Source organism: Drosophila miranda, chromosome 2, assembly GCF_003369915.1.
Source record: "Drosophila miranda strain MSH22 chromosome 2, D.miranda_PacBio2.1, whole genome shotgun sequence".
Taxonomy (NCBI): Eukaryota; Metazoa; Arthropoda; class Insecta; order Diptera; family Drosophilidae; genus Drosophila; species Drosophila miranda.
This window is the reverse complement of record NC_046675.1, coordinates 7,525,013-7,542,041: the sequence shown is the minus strand read 5'-3', so window position 1 is coordinate 7,542,041 and position 17,029 is coordinate 7,525,013.

The following is a 17,029-nucleotide window of genomic DNA, read 5'->3' as shown; positions in this document are numbered from 1 at the left end:
GGGCAGCCAGCCCCCAGCCCCCAGCCCCCTGCTCCCATCCGATCCTCTCGCAGCCATCAGTCTAGATGTTGGCCTCGTGTTTCGTAAAGGAACAGAGGTCGTCATCCAGATGTGTGATACCCTCTATTAAAGGGGTACCAATTGTATTTGCCTTGTGGTGACTAAACAGGACTTGCCGAGGTCTTAGATGGTTATAAGAATTCGCTAAGATCCTCCTAAGATCGTTTTTTTAAATTCCAGAGCCGCAATTTGGTAGCTTTCATAATTTTTAGTAGGCATCTCCAGCGCGTATATCCATAAAAATGTATGTGTTGAAAAGATAATTGTATCACCTTTTACAGGATTTTTGATTCGTGTCTATCGAATGGATATAACCGAAGATACAGCCAGATATTAAAGAAATATTTGTTTTTTAGAAAATTCTCTGTGGACACCTTCGGGAAAAGTGTAGTAAAAGATACTCTATAATGTTATTTAGAAGATCCAAAAATCGATTCTTTTCTAGGGATTCTAAGCATCTATCTTCCATCTATCGAATTTTCTTGGAGTCTTCGAAGAGTATCAAAAGATTCGAACTGGCCTGCCCAGCTGCTTCGGCTCTTTGTTTGTTCATTTGACTTATTGTTGGATGCTTGGCGTTTGCTGCGACAGGGATGTGGACCATGGACCATGGAGCATGGAGCATAGAGCAGAGCCTGAGCTCGTGGGCGTGACATTCTCCGGCAGCTCGAGCAGCCCTGGCCCTGGCAGACGTTGACAAGAAAACGCCATTTTCTGATTGAATGTCACACAAAAGGCAGTACAGGCACGGCAACAGCAACAGCAACAGCAACAGCAACACACTGCTGGATAGGCAGCGGGGGAGTCCGAGACTGGGCAATGTCGTCGTCTTTCCGGAGTGGGGGGTGGCGCTGGTAGCCGGGAGAACTTTTCCCTGGCATTTGGCTTATCAACATGCACACGAAAATGGCCAAAAGGGCAGGCCAAGGCAGCCAATCGCAGGGCGCAGCAGCTGCATCAGGGCCCAGGCACCGAAACGCCAACGCCGCCGACACAACGTTGAGGATGAGGATGATGTCGGAGAATGAGGGTGACGGCGTCGTCGTAGCCAACAGCAACAACGAAACAACAACAACAGTAACAGCGACGACGCCACTTTGGACATGCGCGCGCGCCCAATCTTGCATGCAAATGCGAGGTGCCCCCATCTCATGGCTGCCTCGTCTCCCCTGTTTCCCCCTTGCGGCGGTGGCGGCGGCGGCGAGGAGTGGGGAGGTGGCGCAGAATGTTTGCGTGGCACGCAACATGCAAACATTTTTGAGTTAAGTTTGGCTCCTTCTCCTGTTCCTCCAGGGCCTACGGCCTGCTCTGGTCTGCTCTGTTCGGGTCTGGTTTGGGGTCTGGTTTGGTCTGGGGTCCGCATCGGAATGGGGCCGCTCCTAAGTGCAGCACACTACGCACTTTTGACTCTTGATAGTGTTAAATGCCACACACACTGCCACAGCAACAACAACAGCAATAATGCAGCGCATGTCAAGCGGCAATGCCAAAACAAGGGAAATTTCTTTTTAGGCACGTCGCGACGCGTCGCTGGAACTGCGACTGGAACCATCGTGCTCCAAGGAGGGGGCACGATATGAGTGCAGAGTTATTACTAGGAGAGTGTGTGTGTGTGTGGGTGGGTGGCAGGGAAGTGCATGTCTCGCTGGTGGATGGATAGTGGCGCCTGGCTGTGGGCGGGAGACCAGGCAAAAGGCAGGGAAATGGTTCAAGATCTCAACAGAAGGAATGACCAAATAAATGCCTCTTCTAGTAGGGATAGATTGATACCCTTCTTTGCCTATATTCCCAATTAGAGGCCAACAAAGAGCCGCCTTTTACGCCCTTTAATTTGTCATTTTGCTGTCGCTTGGCTGCCTTCAAATTGGGGGCAAGGCAGAGCTTCATTGGCGAACAGAACGGAACACAAAGAATTAATAATTTAACAAATGTCGCATGTTGCACAAAATAATTGACAAATTTTCATATTTAATTGAAGAGCGGAGCGCAGCTGTGGCCGTGCCGTTGCCGCTGCCATTTTGTCTGTCACCAGGGGCCTGGCCTGCCAGGACTGAAATTCATAAACAATGATATGTCAATGTGTGTGTATGTGTGCCACATGCCCCACATGCAACTCATATATTCACGCACACAGTTGTATGTGAAATGACAGACAGACAAAGAGAAGGAGCAGCAGCATTGTGGGGGGGGAGAAGTAGGAGGACAAGCAGCAGCATCAAGGAGGAGGATGGCCACCACTGGACACCGCACCACATCGCAGCATCGCAGTGGAAAGCGCTTTTTGTGGATAAAAATTGCGAAATTAAGCAGAAAAAAATGTTAAAATGCTGACGTCTGATTTGTGCCCCAGCAAAAGTCCGCAAGAGCAGGAGACCAGGGGAGCAGGGGAGCGGAAACCGAATCCGTATCCGAATCAGAGAGAAATGCAACATTATTATGCATTATTATTATTTGGCATGCCCCGATAATGCAGCTGCAAATGAAATGCACACACACACACACACACAGAGGAGAGGCATTGCATATAAATAAAAATTGAAAAATTATGTACATTATATTAAAAAGCCAAATAAACGACAAGCGGAAGCGCAGCCATTTAAGTGGAAGTTAACATCCGTCCGACAATGCCAGCGAATGGCAAACATGCAGTCCACACCCCACACCCCCTGCCCCCCACCACAACAGCCACCCACATATTGCCACAGCCACGTTGCGGCTCATCCTTTGTTTAAAATAAAATAAAATTGCATATTATTTGCGTATCGGACATTTCAGTTGTCATTTCATTGTCGTGTTTGTTGCTGTTAATGCAAAAATAAAAGGCCACCACCACCACCACCAGCACCGCCACCGCATTCGTGCCACATTCCACCACTCTGCTGGATCGTTGTCCTGTGTCAATTTCATGCCACATTGCCGCCTGTGCCCCTAATGCGACCGGCCAGATAATGCCAGCCATCGAACGAGCCTGCCCGTCGGACAACTAACATTTTAATAGTGCTCATGATTTCCGAAAATTGAAAATAAATTAGTTGTATATCATTTCTGGTCAGTACTGAATCTTTTGCACCCCCCCAACCCCCACTCCCTGCTCTGCCACTCCGGCCACCACTCTGATTGTTTGCATAATTAAACTTTGGCGTATATCCTGTCCCTAAATTGACATTTCGAGAACTCCAAAACGAGGAACGAGTACCAGAACCAGATGATGTCACAGCGAAAATACTCTTCCTTTTGGGAACACACACAAATATCTGAATATATCTTAAAATTAACCTGCTAATGGAAGGTCAGTTCACTTAACGAATGTCGCACTCTAATGATATATTTTTATAGATACATGGCTACCCCTTCCTGCAAAGGACCAAGGACAAAGCCTAGCTGGACGGCCCAGCACATGTGGCCAAATAGTAAGCGGGCTTGTCGGCTGCCTAATTAGCAGCGAATATTTAAATAATTTCCAATCCAATAAGCAGACATTTTTAACTTGAGCTGTCAGTTAGCGTTAAAACGCCATTTTGTTTGCCTGCCACTCCAGTTGCCCCTGCCCCTGCTGCTGCTCCTGCTGCAGCTCCTCCTTCCTGCTCATTCCAACTCTCGTTCTTTCATCACGGCCAGATAAATGCCGAGATGTGCTAAATTATTGCCAATTCAGTTTTTAATTTGTGCAGTTTGTTGGAATTTTACCAAAAATAAATGCAAAAGTCATAGAGTGTGCCCCGTGCCCCCGGATTTAATTGACTGTTGCAGCAGCTCCCTCCGCCTCGCCCTCTGTTGCCCTGCTGGGCTCATCAAATTGTCAATTAAGTTTTATTTAATGCCATTTGCCAGCGCCGCTTTTGAGGTTATGTACGGCTCGCGTCCTGGCCGGGCTCCCGAAAGTATGCAACGCTAATTGTAATGCCATTCGCTGGCGGCCATTTTGAAATGTGGCAAAGGCAGAGATGGGCGTCTGAGCTTTGAAAATTGTGTGCAATTTTCGCTAATTAAAAATTAGCGTAGTGGCAGGCAAAGAAATCTGCCACTGCCACTGCCACTGCCCCTGCCACTGGCTTGGCCACCTGGCCAAGTGATATGCCGGCTGCAAAGATCCTGAACTTATGCTCAATTTTAATTAAACTTGGAGCTGGCTAATTAGAAATTGTGTATAGGCCAAACTTTCGGCTCAAACAGATGCCCTGCCACCACTGTGTAGGCCCGGCCCCCACGCGAAGCTCGTAGAAGATCCCCGAAAAGCCCAATAAACAAATTCCCTGACATGTTTAACACTTTCCGCTAGAAAAGCCTTTTCCAGCCAGAATACACAAAAATTAAGGGCCATCTCTGGTCTTTGTCTGGGAAGGAGATGGAGATGGAGGAGGAGTGCCTGTGGCTGTGGAGAAAGGGGCGAAAACTTTTGTGTTTAAATTTCATTTCGTTTGGCGATTAGTGTCGCTTCTCGGGGCGGGTTCCATTGTTGGAATTGTTATGCGACCATTAAGACATTTTATAATTCTTTATGGGCTCTCGGGCAAAGTGAAATTTAACTAATGGAAAAACGAAAGGGCTCTCCGCGGGTGGTCCGGGTGGCAAGAGGATGCTCGAAATTAGCACGGAGTGAGCCACCTCCAGGACAGCACAGCGCAGAACAGGACTTCCCCTCCATTGTCCTGCTTATCGGCAATACATAAAGCGATAATTCGCAGCTTCCTGAGCCGCATATCAATATCTGCCGACCTCCTCGTACGAGTCCTGTAAAACACATTCACAACTCAATTATCGCACACACTCGCAGACACACACACAGGCAACCCCTTTCTTTCTTTCTTTCTTTGCAAAGAGAGAGCCAGGCAGGGGTTGCAGGCGGGTGGCTGCGGGTGAGGTTGATTTACGACACCCAGGCGGCGTCACCTGAGATTAAAAAAGTAAAAAGCTTGTCGAAAGTCGAGAAAAAAGGAGCCGGCAAAGAATGAAGGAAGTCGCAATCGAATCCCGTGGCAAAAAGGAAAAGGAATGGGGCGAAACTTGGTGGCAAGAGAAATAAAGGCATTAAAATCACTGACAGCCAAAAGGATTGTGCCGCAATCACACACACACACACACACATGCTTCACAAGTGCCTCCTGCTGCCAGCCTCCTGCCTCCTCGGTGCGACCTTTGTTGCTGCCTCGCCGTCAAAAAGGGCAGCATCATTGGCACCATATGTTGCGTAATTTGTGTTATTGCCACACCAAGTCGCATCTGCATATGTGTGTGTGTGTGTGTTTTCTTTGTAACCCTTTCAGCCACATCTCTCTCTCCTCCTCTCTCTTTCGCTCTTGCGGTTGCCCTTTCTGCAATCGATATTTAGTTTTTAATTTTAATTCCAATTTCTGCATAAAATATGGCACTGCACTTCATTTTAATTGAATTCACACACACTCACACAGACATTCTATATACACGATATACTTATATATATATTTTTATATCTGTGTTCGCGCATTGTCACGCCCACTCCCCGTTTGGCAGTGTATGTATAAATTACCTCATCGACGATAATTGCAGGCCATCAATCTTGGCCACATCACGCAGGAAAATTGTCAACGCGCGCAAAAAGTCATCAGACATGAGCGCTTTTCCAGCTTAATGGCCAAAGGAGTAGTAGTCTGCAGAGGAGGAGACTCTGCCCATATAGGTGGGCTTCATTAGGGCGCCACATACCTGCGCCTCATCGTCGCGCTGTACGTTGGGTGGCAATTGGTGGCACACACTCTCGGGTAATATTGTAATAGAGTGGCATAAAAGGCAGGCAGGCAGGCAGTCACCAGAGCCATCCTTGACTGCACCACTTGGGGCACTCATATACCCCCCCCTCGCCCAACATTCGCCGCCCCGACTTCATTAGTTGCTGCTGGTTCCACCTCCTCTTCGCTCCGCCAGCAGACTGGGCTGACAGCCGCTATGTCTTGGCCCGCAGCTGTCTTGCACTAGGCAATTACTCTTGGCTTGAAATCTTATCACGCATCCCACTTCTTGAACTCCCACTCCCCATACTCCCACTCCCACGCACGCACATCATTAACAAGGCCGCTCAGTTCCATTCGCAGCACAAATTACTCATTAGAAAATGTTGTGTGTGGCAGGAGCCGCAGCAGCATCTGGGTGGGTGGGCAAGTCCTCGATGAAGAGCTGGAGGAGGCCACCAGCCACGACGTCTAGCGTCCAACAGTAAATACAGGCGATACAACACCATGCCACCCATACAGCCGTACAGCCATACGGGGGCAAGTTGACGACTCTCTGGGACTTTGTCGGCGGCACAGACTGCGCCAAAAGTCAAATTTTGTAGATTGCAATAAATCAAATAGCAATTACACGAAATTAGGCATGTTTTCTCAATTTTGCACACACACACACACACGAGGGGGGATATGTGGCACAATCCTCAATCCGCAGCCCACATGGAGCATTAATTGCAGCAGCTGGGGCATCCCTGGGCTCAGGCACGGGCACGGGCTCGGGCTCGGCAATTGGTAAAAGGGTTCAAAGCGGCAACTTGAACTTGTCTAGCGGTGTCTGCGGCGGTGGTTGCTGCCTCTTCTCTCCCCTTCTCTCCTCTCTGGTCACTGGTGTGGGCGGCAGCATATGTGGCAGCTTTCTAATTATGTAAACTTCTTCCTGCCACCAATGTTGCTACAGCTATGGCTGCTCTGGTTGTTGTTGGCTAGTTGCAATTTTCCCCAGCCGTAGCCGTAGCCGCAGCCGCAGCAGCTGCAACAAGCCAAACGCCGCCGGGGCCCTGACCATGGCCATGACGGGGACGACGACAACGAGGACAACGGCGACGACAGGCAGACAACGTACCCGTACATACGATATAACATGCACCAGAGGCAGAGGCAGAGCCAGCACCAGAACCAATCCTGGACCCTGGAACCTGGAACCTGGACCCAGACCAGATCTGTTTGGATCTGTGCGTGCTTCAAGCATATTTATCTTATTTCTGCAACGTTTTGGATTTTTATTACAAATCAATTGAAGCATCATTAGCATAATTTATACAAAGCGTTCGCTTAATGAACCTCCTCCATTGGGGTGCGGTTCGGATCTCCTGTTAGAGTTTGAGCCTGGGATCTGGTTCAGGCCATTCCAGAGATCTCAGCCAACTCCCAGGCCTAATCACGATCATCAGTCAAATGGTAAATCCGCCGCTCCAAACGGCGCCCTGACACTTTGACTTGTCTTGTCTCGGGCCTGACTTGAACGGGGCGACAGGGACAGGGGAATGCACTGCCTTCCAAGCTCCAGCCCCAAGCCCAAGCCCAAAATAGTCGACTGGGATCGCCTGGGACTGCGCCTGGGACTGCGCCTGCGCGTATCGCGAACGGCGATCGGTCACGTAGCGGCGTCGGTTGCAGCTCCGTGGCCAAATGTAGCGCCAATTGCTACGCATTTGCGAGCACCAAGGCGCCTATAACAAATGCCAATCGTGTCGTGGACGACGCCAGCGATATTTAATTGTTTCTGCGGCGACAACTTATCGGGGAATTCCGATCGGAATTTTTAATTTTTCTGCAAGGTCTCGGCGTCCTCCTCCTCCTCCGGCTCTGCTCTGCTCTGCTCTGATGAGTGTCACTGTTGCAGAATGCACAAAAGGCGGCACTTGCTGGAGTTGCTGCTGCCTCCGTTGTTGCCTCTGATGTTTCTGGTTCTGATGTTGCAGCTTTATGCAAATATGAGAGACGAGACACAAAGAGCGAGGCCAGCAGCGGCAGTATTGGGCAGCAGCATCTGAAAAGTTGGCCAACTGTAATTACCGGCCCCGCCTTCAGCCCCAGCTGACAACTTTTTCACACCTGTTCAAACAAGTTAATTAACAGCTCGCACAACTACTTATTAAAACTGAAAAAAAACACACACACATAAAAGAAAGAAAAGAAAAGGCGGGGAAAAAAACTGAAACAACAGACGGGAAGAGCGAGTGCTGGCCCCCGAGCCTATGGGAAAGTTTCTAATTAAATGATTGTCATCTCTCTTGTGCGCCACTCGCTGGACAAATGAATGCTGACCACCGACGAGCAGCTGGAGCTGTAGCTGGCACTGAAGCTGGGACCTAGAGAGCTGGATAGAGGGAGAGCCGGAGTGCTGGATAGCTGGATAGCTGGGACACGGACTGGGACGAGATTGGCGCAAACTTTTGTCATTATGCAGGCCGAATGCGCAAAACAAAGCCAACAAAAAGCGCCAACAAAACTGAAATTATTAGCAACGATGGAGGGGCCAGAGACAGAGCCAGAGACAGTCTAGTGTCCAGTGTCCAGTCCAGGTTTGCATAATCCCCTCAAACCCCATCTGTGCCGATGGCAATGAGGTCATCAGCGCCATCATCCCATACATCATCCGCAACGAAGTGATTCCCCCTAGAAAAAAAAAACACATACTCGTATTAAAAGTTGCCTTACCTGGGGGTTGCGCCACCGATTTGGGTGCCACACAGGCAAAGGCGACAAAAAATTAACGGAGTTTCTGCTTGGCACTGCCGTGTGTTTGCCATTCAATTAATATAACTAATGGAAAAGCAGCCAACTTTGGAGCTGCATCTCAATTAAGCGAGAAATCTGAAAAGCTAAATCTCGAGTCTGCCACGTAATGAAGTTGCCCCGGTGGTGGTGCGGCGCGGTGGCACGTCGGTGGGTGCCAGTTGTCGCGGCTGTCGCTGTCGATGTTGCTCTTTAAGGATTGGCAATTTATGATGAGCCAACAAGCAGCCGACACAGAGAAAATGTCAATCTTTTAGATGAAGATTAGCCAGCATCGGCAGTGGAGAGCCTTGACCGCCTGATTGGAGCTGGCTGGCTGGCCAAATGTCAGCAGATTGCCAGAAGCCTAAGCCTTGAACTTCCATCGAATCAGACCTCCCCATGACCTTTTTCTTTGCTCTTTTGCTCAGTTGTCAGTCCCTCCTTGCTGGTGTCCTGCTGCTGGGCTTATGCAAATGTCCACTTTCTTTTCATTAGACTAAAAGCGGCTCGAATCCGGAGTGGCCTTCTGAAAATCAATGCATTTCGAATGGACTTGGAGGAGACTTCATTAAGCGCCATCGGAGTGCAGTTTGCGGCACGCAAAAGTGAAACTTTCCAATGTGGCATGGAGTGTGGGTGGTTCGATTTCAATGCTTACGGGGGGGCAGACATAGACACGAAACAAGAGACAAGAAAAAACAAACGGCTGCGGCGGCCAGAAAGGAAAGCGAACCATCGAAAAAAGGGTTAAAAAAGCAATAAATAAAACAAGTGGCAGCCACGGCGACAGCAACGATATTTGGAGAGTTAGGAGCGGGCAGCGGTGAAGGGAAGGGGGAAGGGGTTGGCTGTGACAGGCAAATCGCCAAACGAATACCGTGGGGGATGCTGCCTTCTGCCTGTGGCCCTCCTCCCCCCCCCTCGTGATACCTCGTGTATGTGGCATTTTCATTTTGTAAATTTGTTTTGCTTGTTCCGTTTGGCTTCATTTCCGTTTCCTCCCTGTCTCCCTGTCTCACTCTATCTCTGTCTCTCTCTCAGTAGATTTTAATGCGAAGCCAGAACAAGTTTTTTCGTTTTCCATTTGCCAGAAAGCGAATGTCCACCCATGCCACTCCCACTCCCATACCCACTCTCCCATTCCCACTCCCTGTCCCAATCATTCCCTGTCGATAAGAAAGTGCGTGTGAAAAGGGTTCCTTGGCTGCATAAATTTGAATTATAATATTGCAATCCGCCGTACAGTTAACAGGCGGACTCCATCTACAGACGAATGGCTATGGACTGGTCAGGGCACGGGCTCTGTCTCTGTCTCTGGCTCTGACTTTGGCTGCAATTTGTGTGCGGAATATGTTCCGGCATATATTATGGAGATTTCTTTCTTTCCGGCTGCTGCTGCTGGGGTGCCATTGCCATTGCCATTGCCATTGCCATCCGATCCGATCCGATGACTTCTGCCAATGCATGATATAGTGTGTGGGGCTATCCAAGTGGGGATTTGCCTAAATCAAAAGTGCGTGCTCTTGAATTGATCAAGGTGGATGGACCAGCATCAGCCAAGTCAGTCAATCCCCCCCCAGTCCACCCGTCGCCCAATCTTGGCTCCGACCCTTCGGTGTTGTTGCTGTTTGCCCGGCTGTGGTTCTGGTTTCCGGATTCGGGGACCACGGATTTGTTTGCCAGCTTGTTTGTTTGGCAAGCGCCGTGATTTATGGCTCAAAGTTTTTGGCGTTTGTTGTTGGCTCCGTGAACGAGCGCGTGCCAAGTCTTGGATTAGGCAATGGCCACAAAGGAACGGGGTGGCCGGGGTGGCCGGGGGTGGGGGTGTATCGGGTCACTGTGGTGGAATGGCCATTAGAAGGGATTCATTCGCTGGCTGTGGGACAATCTCTTGGCCCCAAAATCCATGATGCGTGGCCAGCTTAGACGCAGCCCCCGACCAGACCAGACCCGACCGAAAGTGCAGAACATGACACTTGGCGTTTATGTTAATCACCTGCCTGAAAGCCCCCGAGCAGCTGCAGCCACAAGGAGTCGCCTCGACCGCCACTCCCCTCCACCCCTCCTGCACTGCCATCTTCCTCGCCTTCGCCTTGTTCTACACCAATGTTGACAATGACAAATACGCACACGAGTCCACGAGATACAGCACCAGACGAGCCGAGCGGAGCCCCTCCCCGATCCTAATGTATGCGCAACAGTCGGTGGGGCAGGAACATGCAGATGGAGACACATTTGCACTTTTTGGCTAGCAAGGAAAAGTACAGCTAATGAGTCGAATTGAACATCGCTTGAGAACTCATTAAACGCACCCAGCACCCAGCAGCCAGCAACGACCAGGCCAAAGGAATGGCCATCGCCATCGCGGCTATCCAAGTCGGAGGAGATAATGATGAATTTCCATAAGTCGCAGCAACAGAACGCGACTCGCCCATTAATCTTGCCCAGACACGGCATGGCGATGGTGTCTGTGGGGCACCTCTCGGTTCTCCGCTCCCCCTCCCCCCCCCGCGCTTGTTCTTGGGGAGCTGTGGCGCGGTGTGCTGCTGGCCCGCTGTTGTGTTGACATGCGTATGCGTTGTTAATTGCGAAAAAAAAGGATTACCAGCAGACATCCACTCGAATGGCCCGCTGTCGGGGGATTTCATGTCAGCGTTTAGAAAGTTTAATTTCGCCCATAGCTCTTGAGATTAGCATAAGCGATGGGAAAATGCATCGCAGAAAAACCAATAAAAGATCTTTAGCAGATGGACAGACATTCTTCTTCAGGAAAGTCTCAACTGGGGAAGAAATCTCAAACCTCTTTCCATAAATCTCCATAGAAGATCCCAGGAATCATGGGTATCCCTCAGATGATCGACCTGCACCCTCACATGAGACTATTCGAAATTAGTTTTTCCCTTTAATTGGCTGCAATATGAATGGGATTATTCGCAGTTCCCAGACACTTTCCCTGGACCCACCCCCGTGGCGCGTAAACTACTGTTGCAACCCACATAATCCGTCTCATATTGGCCACATCGAATGTAATCAAGCTTCGGTAACTGTAACTCTAGCCAAAATCCATCGATAACACTTCAATGGCTCCCCCCAACGAAACGTTTTAAATTTCCTTCCGAAAAACCTTTTGGCCGCAGACAATCCTGACAGCCCGACAGCCTGACACTCGAGGGCACAATGCACGCCTCTCGATAATTAGTAGACATGCCCATTTAGAGGTTGCCCTTTCGCCAGAGAGAGAGAGAGAAAGGAAGGAAGGGGAAACGAGGGATCGAGAACGGAGAGCAGACCGGAATGCGATGACCATTTCGGTCACGACATAAATCGTCGTGAGTCGGAGCGTCGTTTGCAATTAGCAGCGTTACGTTGTCGAACTCTTAATCAAAAGTATTGGTACCCCGAAAACTCTGGTCCTTTTATGGCACCAGCCCACGCACATACACACACACACGAGCACACTTTCACACACACATACACACACGAGCAGTGAGAACAACAGCAACAGCAAACATGCGGATGTCCTCTGACACTTCCTGTTTTTCTTATTCACTGATTTTTATTCGCTGTTTGAGGATACGCAAATGACCCATTTGGGGGATGTTATTACAACGGGCCAACCAACCCACACACCGACGACGACGTTGCTCCTTGTACCACCTCCCCCTCCCCCTCTGGCTCATACCCTGCTGACTTGGCCCGGCTTTGGGTTTGGCATAACGGCACATGCCAAATGGTCCCATAAAAAGGATAAAGAAATTATTTTCACATTGAATACAGAAAGACAGAGAGCGAGAGAGAGATAGCTGCCACGAGATAAGAAGGAGACAGCGAGAGGCTGTTAGAAGAAGAGAGACAGAGAGAGAGAGAGAGAGAGAGATCTGAACAAAATCCATTGATGTAATTTTTACAGCGTTTTGCGTCTTACTTCTTGAGATTCTGTGGCGCCGCTCCACTCGACTCCTTGGATCCATTCCATCCTCCAAGATTCCGTTTCCTCCCCCGAAACGAGCGCGCGGGGAGCTGTTTTGTGTGATGTTATGACGGGGGGGCTTTGAGATTCTTTAATAGTTTGTTGTTACTGTTATTTCTGTGCGGCAGTGTTGTGGTCAGAGGTTGCGCATACGCCACGTGGCAAGGCGTCTCAGGTTCGCTCCTGCTGCTCCTGCTGGAGCGCGAACGAGCCAAAGTCAATGCGAAAAATTGCAACGCGTGCCAATAATTAAGTCGTCGTCGTCGTCATCATCCGCCTGAGACCTGCTCCCCGCTGCCTGCTGCCGGCTACCAGTCTTCTTCTCAGTTTCCGACTCCAGCAGGGCCCTCAGGGCGATCAGCAACCCTTTGCTTTTGAGGCACTGCCTTTGTGTGGCAGGGCATCAAATTGCAGGCCCCTTGCTGCAGTTGGTGTTGGTGTTGTTGGTGTCCCTTTTGTTAGACGAGACCGAGACCGACCTCACCAGGTTACTCCTCGCCGAGTGTCCTTCTGGCCATTGTGACGATGCGGCCATTGTTGTGGGTGATGTTGCTGTTGTTTGCGTTAACATTTTTGGTATACGCCCTTTGTTGTTGCCTGCGCTTTTGTCTGGAAATTCTAAAAATTAAATGCACAAAAGGCGGATTTTATTTCATCAACAAAACGGGAAACAGCAGCTTCTGTTCTGTTGTTTGTTAAAGCATCGCCCACGCAACAGCCACATCCCCAGCAGCAGCAGAAGGAGACATTTTTTTATGCTCTATCCACAGTTCCCTGTGCCCTCCTTCCTCCTTCCTCCTGGCTTCCTACTATGTTAGTCTTCCTGCCAGATCCCGAGCCAGAGCCAGAGCCAGGCACAACAACAGTTCTAGAAACAGACGTTCCACTCAACGCAGCTGAGCTCTCCTGCTGCACTCCATGCCCTTCCATACCATACCATACCATACCATACCATACCATGCCATTCCATACCATTTCCCTTTTCGAGCTCGAGCGGACCTGGACACAAAGGTAGGGCACACAGAACGCCGTAAACTGAAAACTGCAAAACTGAAACCTGCAAAACTGCTGCGCTTTGCATTGTTTTCATTTCGGAGTCCAGTTTCGAGGGGATTTTCCAGTAGGTTTATTTATTTTTTCCTCCTCTCCTTTTCCATTTCCATTTTGCTGCTCCCGAGTGCAATCTCCTTTGAAAGGCTAGGGTCCTGCAGGAATGACAGGCGGGGGAATTTGAATTTGTTCTGAAAACATACGCTAAATGTGGGGGAGGGCCCGGTGCCATGTGATAAATCGTTGCTTATGCAATCGAGTGTTGGCATATTTGCTCTCGTGTGGCATGCTACATGGTCAAAGCATTCCAGATCTGGATTGCACCTGGCACAATCGTTTTCTTGGGGGTCAATTCCTCTTAGTAGTGCACCTGGTACTGTCTCAGCCATATCCCCAAATCCCTCCCCCTCTTCGGAGGGAGGGTCAGTCGTAACTGTTTCGGTTCCCATCTGAAAGTTTCTGCTGCCGGGAGCACTTAAGTAATTGTAACTACTTGGCCTGACTGATATTGCCTATTTCACAAATTATTATGAGGCCCATTTGGAGGCACATTCCCCCTGCCAGTCGCCGCAGCCCACGCTCCTCGCGGCAGTCCCCAGAGCTCTTGTGTTACGCCTGTTGTTTAACGGCTTGATGCCAAAAAACGACGCCAACGATGGCGATGGCGATGGCTCTGGGATGGCTATGAGCCTCATCGCATTCAATTATTTGGGCATTGTGTTCTCCTTGTGCCATCTCTCGGTCTTCCCCTCGCCCTATCTATCTGTCTGTCTGTCTGGCTGTCTGTCTGTTTCTCTGTCTGCCTTTCAGTCTAACTGTTACCCGGGAAAAAAGCAAACGTTGCCCGCAGCCTGATAGTGGGTGGCAAGTGGCACGGAGTGAAGGTTGAATTGGTGTTGGAACTGTTTCGGTGCGTACGCCCGGAGTTTAATCTTATCGCCGTGCTAAGATCGCCTCGTCGTACACATTCGGGGGTCCAGAACTACTTCATTTGACTCCAGCTTCCTGTGCCCCAGTGCTCTGGCGATTGCGGGAGCGTATTGCATAATTTCACAATTTTCCATTTGATGCTCGCTTTGTGCCCTGCCGCTGCCGCCACCGCCGTCGAGATGTTTGTCTAATCAACTGTCATTTGTTTGACGTTTCCCTCAGGGAAGACACCAACGACAACTCTGGATGGCACTGGGTCCGGGGCTGGTTTGAGCCGCTTAGGTGGAGGGGGAGTACGCACCAGGACGCAGTGCACAGCAACGTGAGCATCGTGCCACTCTTGTTGATTGCTGCGGGGTGTGCTCGGGCCTCGTGCTGTGAGGGGTACCCAGAGCCACACTGGCTACAAAAAAGTTAAAAGCCAAATGTGTGGTGCCCTCCCCTCAGGTCTCTCTCGAGTGACAATGATAGCGAAACGTAAACGCAAAGCCAAATGTTGTTTTCAGTGAATTTGATGACTTTTATGTGCGCTCCGACAAGAGATCAGGCGTTTAAGATGGCCATGGTGGCCCATTGTCATCCAGAGATTGTTGGTTTTACGGTTACTGTTGCTTGTCGGCGGCTTAGATGCTTGTACGCATTGTTTGCCGGCCACAGCAATTGGCCTAAGGCGCTTCAAATGGTTTCTAATTAGCCAAAACAAAAACAAAGGCTCACCTGGGAGTGGAATTTTCGGACCCGGCCTAAACGATTATGGGCCTCTCAATCGATATGGGATTATCTCTATCTATTTCATTTTCTATTTCGACTTTTGGCTGTAGATCACATTTACATGTCGCACATTTGTCGCCGTTTGTCTCATTAGCCGAACGTGATGAGATTTGCGCTTGGCCCTCGAATTGTGCCACATAAATTCCAATTATGTCAAATGTAATATTTTAATAAACACTTTCGCAAAGTCCGCCGTCGAGCGAAGAGGAGGAAAGTGGTAGAGAGAGCAATAAATCTTGTGGCTCTTGGCCGCGTCAGAACGGGCAAGCGGGGCAATTAATTAACGCCTCATTAAAACCCGAACCGAACCCGAAACCGACTCCGGGCCCGTACACGTAGCGGGCCACACTCTCAACGAAAAAAAAAAACAAACAAAACTTTTCTCAACGAATGTGGGAAAATGCCAGGCCGGCCAGGGCTCTGGTCATGAGTTTTGTTTGGCCAGTTAATGGACCAGGAGAGATCACTCCAGCTCCAGCTCCAGCTTTAGCCCTTTTCGGCCACATAACGGCGGAACTTATCGATGGCTCAATCGCTGACTGGCTCACATAATGGCTTGATAAAGAGTTGCCAGACAAGCCACCCAGAGGGAGGCGGTGGGTGGTGGCAGGGCGTCCAACTCCCAGTTGTAACATTGAAAATCAGCTCAAATTGCCATTAAGATTTCTGGCTTAGCATAGGTAGATAGGCAGGTCTCTGGATGGCAGGATTGCATCGCTTTTGTACAAAAATGAAGTTGCTTTGCTGGCCAGGATTGGTGCGGTGGCTGTTCAAAGGGTTGCTGCCCCCTCCATCCGGCATTCCCAGGGGCGACATTTTGCGTTTTGGTTTATGCGTCAGATGGGCCAAAGCAAACGAAGCCTTTGGCCGTCATTGTCTTGACTTGGTATCGCCATTTTCCGCCTTTTTCCGCTCCTTTGGCTGCGAGAGGGTTTTCTTTTTCTTACCCTTTTATTTCATGCGATTTTTATATATAAAAAATTGCATTTTTAATTATCAGCTACGCGCCCGCAGGTTAGAAAACTAATTCCCCAGCAACCCCCAAGATACTTGGGACGACGACGAAGCTGTCTTTCGGTTTAAATTACGAGCATGCGGCGGACAGGATACCACAGGGGTATGGAAGGGCGAGGAAGGAAAGGCCCGGTTTTGGGGATCCTTTAATGGCAGACGACTGTCTGTCTGCCCTACCTGACGGCATTGATTTGCCTTGTAGAACATCGGCAATTATTGAACTTTCAACGGGAAAATTTGCATAGAAAGGTGCTCTAATTGAATCCGCCCCATCCAGGGATATCCAAAGGGAAATGCTGGAAAATGAAAAAAGAAACGAGGGAAATAGAAAAGCTGCTTGCCCCGCACCCACACAACACTTCCTAGGGCTCTCCTGCTCTTCGCCAGGGGTCTGGGTCTGGCTCTGGGTCTGGGGCATACTCCGTAATAAGAAATTCAAATAAACCGCGCGCTGTCATCTTAAGCTTTGCCACGCCCTCTACCAACGCACGCCCCAAAGTGGCACAGCCCCCCCAGTCAGCCCAGTCAGCCCAGTATTGTGGGTTTGGCTAAACTCAAGCTTAGCTGCTTTAGCAGTGCCAGGACGGCACTACAGCCCGCATTGGTCGTGGTCCTTCTGCTCTTGCCGTTCTCCAGCCACTCTCGTCCTGGCCCCTCGACGTGGCCTGCGCTCAGCGTCCTTGCGTACTTTCCAGTCGACAGGATTTCTCAAAGATAAGGGAATTGCTCTGTCAAGTAAAGTGATATATGG